The sequence below is a fragment of the Nelumbo nucifera genome, chromosome 1 (assembly GCF_055504915.1).
Source record: "Nelumbo nucifera cultivar China Antique chromosome 1, China Antique-T2T, whole genome shotgun sequence".
Classification (NCBI taxonomy): Eukaryota; Viridiplantae; Streptophyta; class Magnoliopsida; order Proteales; family Nelumbonaceae; genus Nelumbo; species Nelumbo nucifera.
In genome coordinates this window covers 154272281-154280344 of record NC_142649.1, presented here as the reverse complement: position 1 = coordinate 154280344, position 8064 = coordinate 154272281, and positions in this window count along the sequence as shown.

Below are 8064 nucleotides of genomic sequence, written 5' to 3'. Positions count from 1 at the left end.
TAGGATCAGTATTAAGCTTGTGAGTTATGATACTAGGGTCTATGTCGGGCATCTCTGTCGCGGACCATGCAAAGACGTCTAAATTTTCAAGTAAGAAGCGTACCAGTTGAGATCGCAGATGCTCCTCAATAGAAGCACCGATCTGAAGTGTCCGAGCTTGATCCTCCATCGATGTCGGGATAGAGACACTCTTCTGTGGGTGCAGCTCGCTCATCGCACTGCTCCGTAGGTCGCTCCAACTCGAGGTCGTCGGCCACCTTGGCTTTCCCTTTTAGGGCAGCGACGTAGCATTCGCAAGACTCAAGCTAGTCACCTCGCGCTATCCCGATTCCGAAGTTCGTGGGGAACTTCATTGCCAAATAGTACGTGGAGACCACTGCACGTAGGGCATGGGTGATTGGCCGATCTACTTTGGCATTGTACGGGGAGGGGTTGTGACCCCTAAGAAGTCGTGGTTGAGCCTCACTATGCTAGGTTAGGTGCCAATTTCCACAATTACTGTAATCCTTCCTCGGGACCTGACTTCCTCTCCGCTAAAGCCTACCAAGGGAGTATTTGCGGGCTTCAGGTTGCTTTCTTGGAGCTGGAGTTGGTCGAATGCTGCTTTGAATAGGATATCTGTCGAGCTGCCCGAGTCGACGAGGACACGCCTGACTTCAAAGTCATTAATCTTTATCTTTGTGGCGAGCGCGTCATCATGGGTGTAGTGGACCCCACGTGCATCATCTTCTATGAAGAAGATCGGATCCTCCGTCCTTGGCTGCTTCGGGGGATTCTGTTCTTCCCCGGCGACCTCGCGAGCTGATGTCCGAGCTGCTGCTGAGGTACAACCCGCGACAGTCGATCCTTCGACGATCATGTGGATAGTCCCCCGAACTGGTCTCTCTTCTGGGGGTGCCTCTATGGTTGCTCTGCCTGCCTGCTGGATTCGGGAGCATCTCTACTCTGCTTCCCTTGCCGACCTGCTTTACTATTATTATTTTCGGTGCCATGACCATGGTCTTTATGGTAATTACAATACAAATTTATATTTTTTACACTAGGATCTGCCTTTAGCCGAGGTGGCCATTTCACATACGAGGCGTCCTTGATCGCCATGAGGACCTCGGCCCGCTTCGCGTTCAGGGGCGTGTAGTCCATTCTTTCGGCTGCTGGAGCTCGGAAAGGCTAACTCGGCCTTGCTCCTCAAGCTTGGTCCTTCTTTTTCTTGCTATCACCCTGTGTTGAGGGTTCCGTTTCCCTTTTTCTTTTCTCGAGGGCCTGTTCACCTTTCTAGTTGATCTCCTCCTCCGTCCCATAAACTGATCCACGAGCTTGAGGAACTTGGTCACAGTCATGGGCTGATTAACATTCACATGCCACTTGAATTCTTTATGGGTAATGCCTCGCTTGACCGCGGTGAGCCGAATTGCGGGGTCCAGGTCGGGTATTTGCAAACAAGTGTCATTGAACCGCTTGATATAACTCCGAATGGACCCCCCTTCCTTCTGGACTACGCCAAGGAGGCTCTCCTGAGTTCTTGGGCACCTCTTGCTGGTGACAAAATGGGAGGTGAAGACTTGCACGAATTGCGCCCAACTTCTTATTGATCCGGGCGCGAGATTCTGGTACCATGTGCGGGCCACTCCTTTGAAGGTGGTGGAGAAAGCCTCGCACATACAGGATTCACTAGCCCTTGCCAGGTGCATCTGGGACTGGAAGGCATCTACATGGTCATTCGGGTCGAAGGATCCGTCATACTTATCCAGTGGGGGAAGTTTGAAGTCCTTCGGCATAGGAACAACAAGAAGTTCTGGCGATAGAGGGGAAGGAACTGAAAGGAGAGGAGTAGCTTTTACTTCATCTGAGCTTACCTCCTCCTTACCCTTGAGCTCAGGCGGGACGCAGGTAGCAGTTCGGCGAGCTCGTCGGTGCCTCCGCTGCTGCTTCGTCGGCTCGGCATTGGTGCTGCTTGCTTTGGTATTACCGAGCTCGATGGGCTCGAACTACTGATGATAGCTGTGAACCGAAGGGCCCTGCCTGTAGTCTGCGGCTAGGACCTCAAACTGGTTTTCTGTGAACGGGAGCTCGAATTGGGAGTGCTGAGGCGATGCGGGCTTGCCCGGATAGGAGGCCCCCAACCTGCCTACATGCTGCGAGGTGGGGGTGGCTGGTCTCTCCTTCTTGCCGTGGGACGAGGCTTGGCTCTTGGAAGGATTCTGGGTTTGGGTGACCTCACCCTGGCGAGGACGTTCGCTCCAACAGGAGGGCTTGGCTTGCTTTGTGGCCGGATGCCGAGGAGGAAGCGACTGCTGGACTTGAGGCAGTGAAGGGAACTGCTGTTGGTACTGGTACTGAGAAACTTGATGCAACACTTACTGCTGGTAGAGTTGAAACTGCTGAAACTGTTGCATTTGAGCTTGCATGGCGCGCATGCACTGCACCAGGTCTTCGAGCTGGTTTTGGTTGATCACTGGGGGAACAATGGAAGGTTCAATGAAGGTTGGTCCAAGCGTGGGAGGGAGCGGAGCGTTCACAGGTGCTACTGTTAGAGGCACATTCTGGCTAGGAATTCTGTCCATAGAGAGGGGGACGGTGAACTGTCCAATGCAAACAGTGGGGAGCTGAGGTTGTTCCCCAGAAGCGTTCTGGTTGGCACCACGTCCGGCATTGCTAGAGGAAGCCATGAATGCTGATTTCTCAGAGAAAGTTGCAAAGATTAGAGGAAGGCTTTTTGAAGTGATTCCCACAGACGGTGCCAAATGATGCAACACAATCCAGACACTCCTAGCTGGTGGACGTTTGGCTCCTATCTGGCGATGGACGGTACCTGGGAAGAGGAAGGTGAAGGATTCCCGAGGGACTTGCCTGGTGGGAATACTCCGATGCTTAAGTTAGAATACTTGGGAGAGCTGTAAAAGATGCAAAGAGAGCTAAGAGTGCAAATAGCGCTAGATCAGTAAAATTCAAGATTACCTTCGCCCCTTTGACCCTGGGGCCTTTAAATGCAGATGTTCTTGTCAAATCGGGCGTAACCGCCACTGGCCCTCTATCGCACTCGTTATTTGCCAGGGCTACGCAGGTAATTATTGCAGAGTACTGCCCAATCGGATGAGAGACACGACCCGGGAAGGACAAATATGCCACCACCTGTCGAGAGACATGGGTGCAGTTTGCTGGGCTGGTAGGGACTATGCCATCAGTCAGGAGACGTGACACAGTCTGACGGGTACGGTCTCGTCAGATAAGAAGCTTCCTGAGAACGCCGCGTCACTTTACAGCGAACTGCTTTGTAGTGAGCTATCCCATAGCGAGCTGCCATGTAGCGAGCTCCCGGATGTATCCCGAGGTGATTCCACCTGAGGCCGGCTTTGGGGCAATCTTCTTGCCTAAGTATCGGAGTGAGCTGATTCTCTCAGCTCGCAAGCTGGAATAGACTTGGCTAGGAGTATTCCTTTTCCACATACTGGGGTCTTTGAGCTCGTGCTGTAGCGAGCTCATTCCGTGGTGAGCTGTAATGTAGCGAGCTGTCTTGCGACGACTTTAACGAGCTCATTACTCAGTTGTAGCCAGACTATCATGCTGAGCTGTTACTTATGTCGAGTCATGTCCACGTGTTGCCTTCTTAGGAGGTCAGGTCAAATCACCATCCATCAAAACCCAAACACCTAACTGTGAAGGCATAAAGTTTAATTTGAACTACTACATTTTCCTCATTTGATTCACTTTCATTAAGTCTTATATTTAGGGAATTAACTTACATTTAAAGAAAAGTAAGTGCGACAAAGTAATTTTTTTGGGCAAATTTCTTAAAATACCTTAATTTAGTTAATTGATAAATTCTATCCTTACTATTCACATGTTAAATACTAGTGGAAAAAATGAAATATCAAATATGCCCTTTATTTTGATTAAAACTTTCAAAAAAACCCAAAACCAAACTTGCAGCCTGGTGGCGGTGATTTAGTTTGAAGGAGGCTGGAGGAGAGAGAGAACGAATCGAGCTCGCATCGTTTGTCCCTAGGGGACAGAAACTAACGGAAGAAAACTCTCTAACAGCAAGATGGACGTCAAAAGTTATGAAAAACAATTATTTGAAGTCAAATATCCTCTCCACTACGAGCTGCTCTCTTTCCCTCCTTCCTATTCTCTTCCTCTCCCTGCAACCATCTGCCGTTTTGCCGTTGAAACTTGTCAACTGAGCTGGGTCTCGGAGTAAAAGATGACCTTGCAAACCGAGCTCCATTGCCGCTTCCATCTTGCCGATGAAACTTGTAAATTGAGTCGGGTCCCAGAGTAAAAGACGACCCTGCAAATCGAGCTCCATCGCCACTGCCATCTTGCCGTTGAAACTCGTCAGCTGAGCCAAGTCCCGGAGTAAAAGACGACCCTGCAACCCGAGCTCCATTGCCCTTGCCATCTTGCGATTGAAACCCTACGACTGAGCTGCATGCCGTAGTTAAAAACAATCCTACAACCGAGCTCCATCGCCTCTGCCATCTTGCCATTGAGCTGCAACTGAGCCTGTTCCCATAGTAAAACATGACCCCGAAGCTAGTGGAGGTGTTATATTTTGACTTATATTATCTGTCAAAATTAGGTTCCATTATCACTATTTAAAAATGATGCCTTAATTGTGCAGGCTTTCTTCCACAGGAGGGAGCTTTTCCAAATTATTCATCACAGAATGACCGGAGTTTCATTTGAACAAGATAGTTTATTTTGGTTTGGTGTATATGGGATGGATTTAGTTTTGTCTTCACCCTCTAGAGATTTTATTCATGTTAATAGTTTATTTAGGTCTTATTTTGATTTTATTATATTGAAACCAGAAACTTGGATAATCAACGAAATCATTCAGTTCAAAACTTGGATTTGACTTTTTCAATTGCCCATCATCAAACATGTTGCTTGCAGCACCCGAAGGAATGGACAATGAACATGATCTATTGCATTGAATAATTGGACTGGTCAATTGCCTTGAGTATTTGAACACAGTAATTTCGGATCAGTTAGAAGCCTGATATGTGGGAAATTTGACGGATAAAGCTTTTGGATCATTCAATTGTTCAATCAGCTTCTGGATCATTCAATCGTTCAATCTTACTCAAGTAGTAGTAATTCAGCAACCCATTATATAGTAACAATAACAGAATAAAGAGATGAAGAGAGGAGTGAGGTAGCTCCATCTCGTACGTTAAGGTCATATTTGGACATCCAAAGGTCAAGGACTTTGAGCCTTTACAATGTTGAATTTGTTTGGAGAAGCAGTGATGGAGAAACCTCATGCAAGGGAATTGTTCAAAGAGAGGATAACCTCATACATGGGAATTGTTCAAAGTGAGGATAGCGCTTATGGTTTTTTGCTCTAAATGATGTGTTTCATCGTCATCATCATCATGACCAAGATGCACCAGATAAATTAGAGCTGATGAAATTTGGAAAAGTTTTAAAGGAGTCTAACAGTCTCAGTCATGAAAATAAAAGTCAACAGAACATTTATACAGTCTGAAAAACAAAGTGAAATCCTTTAAAAAAAAGAGAACATGGTCTGAACCAATCATAAATCTTTGTAACCGAATTATATAATGATGCAAGAAAAGTATGATTTCCCCAAGTTCAAGTAAGTAACCATTAGTAGTTTTCAAAATAATGGTTTAGTTACTTGAATTTTTAGGATTTTGGAATAAACACTACAGTTCATGGCCTCATGCTCCAAATCTCGTAAAAAAGTAGCTGCTTTGGTAGGCATTAACAATGGAACTTTAGTTAGGTAGCTTAAAAATTGAATCCGTTGAGTTTCAAATCACAGATATACTAGTTCAAATTTCAGCTTTAATATATTAGAAATAATGGAGTGCCCCAAATCAGATTAACTGAAATATTCCATAATTAACCGAAATATGTCCACTTCATCTTTAATTACGACATGCGGCTCAATTACACGGTTTCAACGACAATGGAGCTTGGTTTGCAGGGTTGTCTTTTATTCTGAGACCCGGCTCAGTTGACAAGTTTCAACGGCAAGATGGCAGCGGTGATGCAGCTCGGTTTGCAAGGTCGTCTTTTCCTCTGGGACTCGGCTCAATTGATGTTGGAAGGAGATTCAAATTTTTAAGAATCTTTCTCCTTCTTTTTTTGTTTTTGTCTTTTTCTCTTATTACCCTTGAATGCATGGGAAGACTCTTTGTCCCACGTTGGTTAGGAAAGGAGTAGAAGTAGAGTATATTTATAGTTTTGCTCTCTTTATGAGTAGGGACCCTTAGGAGGAGAGTACTATAGATATTTTATGCATGTGGAGAGGGGAGGGGGGGTTTGAGGGGCTTGGGGGTGCTTTTCACATGCGCCGAGCTGGGTCGAGGCGTGGGCAAGGGCGAAGGGGGGGTTGGGGGTGCATACGTGTACGTGTACGTGTACGTACACACGATGCACTGAATCATTTTGTTTTAACTGAATTAAACCTTTTCAATTTAAAATGTGTCTCTTCAATTTTGAATTTAATTTTAAATTAAAATGTTTTCTTTTTTTTTCCGCGTCTCGTCTTTTCCTTGTACCTCTTCAAATAGGTGCACTGTTATGAAGAAACTCTTGTCTGAAAGGGCACCGTTGTGTCCATTCGGGTTTGAGACCAATCTATAGAAAGGATGTTGGTCGACCCAGTTTCACACAGAGCAATTCTCAACAAGTCTTCTTCTCTTTCTTCTCTGTAATCTGAGCATCATCTTTTCTGTGGTTCGTGGATGTCTAGTAAGCGAGTGCACGCCTACCAGTGACCTGTGGGCTGTTTTATCTTGGCGACCGATTTGCGATCATCCGACTGCACCGTAGGGGGCAAATGTGGTTTTAAGGAGAGTGACCAAATGGCACAATTTAACCCTCATTCTCCCTGCAATTCTCAGTTCTGAGTTTCTACAACATCACAGCACTGCAACTTCGGTTTGGAAAGAGATTACCAATAAGTTTCATTCTGCCTCTTTATTAATTTTACTACAATTGACAAGTTTCAACGGCAAGATGGCAGCAGCGATGGAGCTCGATTTGCAAGGTCGTCTTTTACTCTGGGCCTAATAGTTGACAAGTTTCAACCACAAGATGGTAGATCATGGTTTTTAAAACTGACCTAGAGACTGAACCAGTCAGGGGTCCGGTTATCGGGTCGAATGGTCTAACCATTTGAATCGAACGGTCGGCCCATTCTAACAAAAAAATAAAAAAATTAAGAAATAAAAAACAGCCAAAAGCATTCGAACGGTTTGAACGGTTAACTGCCTGGGTCAGCAGTTTGCTGGCCAAAATCAATAGTTTTTTGAGAAAATCTGATTTTGGGAAAAAACAGAATTCGTCACCTGATTGGTTCTCAATTTTTTTGGTTTGACCGTTTGGTCCGGTTTGATTGCAGGTTTTTTACAACAAGATGGCAGTGGAGAAGGGGTTTTTCATGCTATTGATGTCGGTGAGGGTGATGGGGAGCGGTTGGGAGGGAGGGGAAGAGAATAGGAGGGAGGGAAAGAGAGCATCTCACAGTGGAGAGGATATTTAGCTTCACATAATTGTTTTCCATAACTTTTGGTGTCCATCGCGCCAGTAGAGGGTTTTCTTCCGCCAATTTCAAATTTGGGCAGTGAAGATGACGTGTTCCAATTAGATTAGTTGGGACAGAAAATTTTCTAGCCTAGAAGGAACATGAATCCACCATTTCTGACTTCTTCCTGCAATGCATAAGGGTCATTGTTTGACACACCATTACCGCCAACCATCAGCCTTGCTTTCTTTTGCTTTGGTCTTTCTTTAATTGCAATTGCAATAATTTTGACATTTTCCAAGTGTGACCGGATAATTTACCCCTCACATAAACTATGAAAGCCTGAGATTATAATGTGTATATACCTTATTAATAGTCATTTAAGACTTGTATCTGAAGTTGTTAATAATTCAATTTTCGAGGATTTATTTGATTTCTTAATTAATATATACGTGTTCATATTAATTTCTCCACTATCTTCAACTGCCATTCCCATACTCTTTGTGTTTTCATTACTTTAAACTTTGAACTTGACCCGACGTGGTTATGCATCTATCGATGGA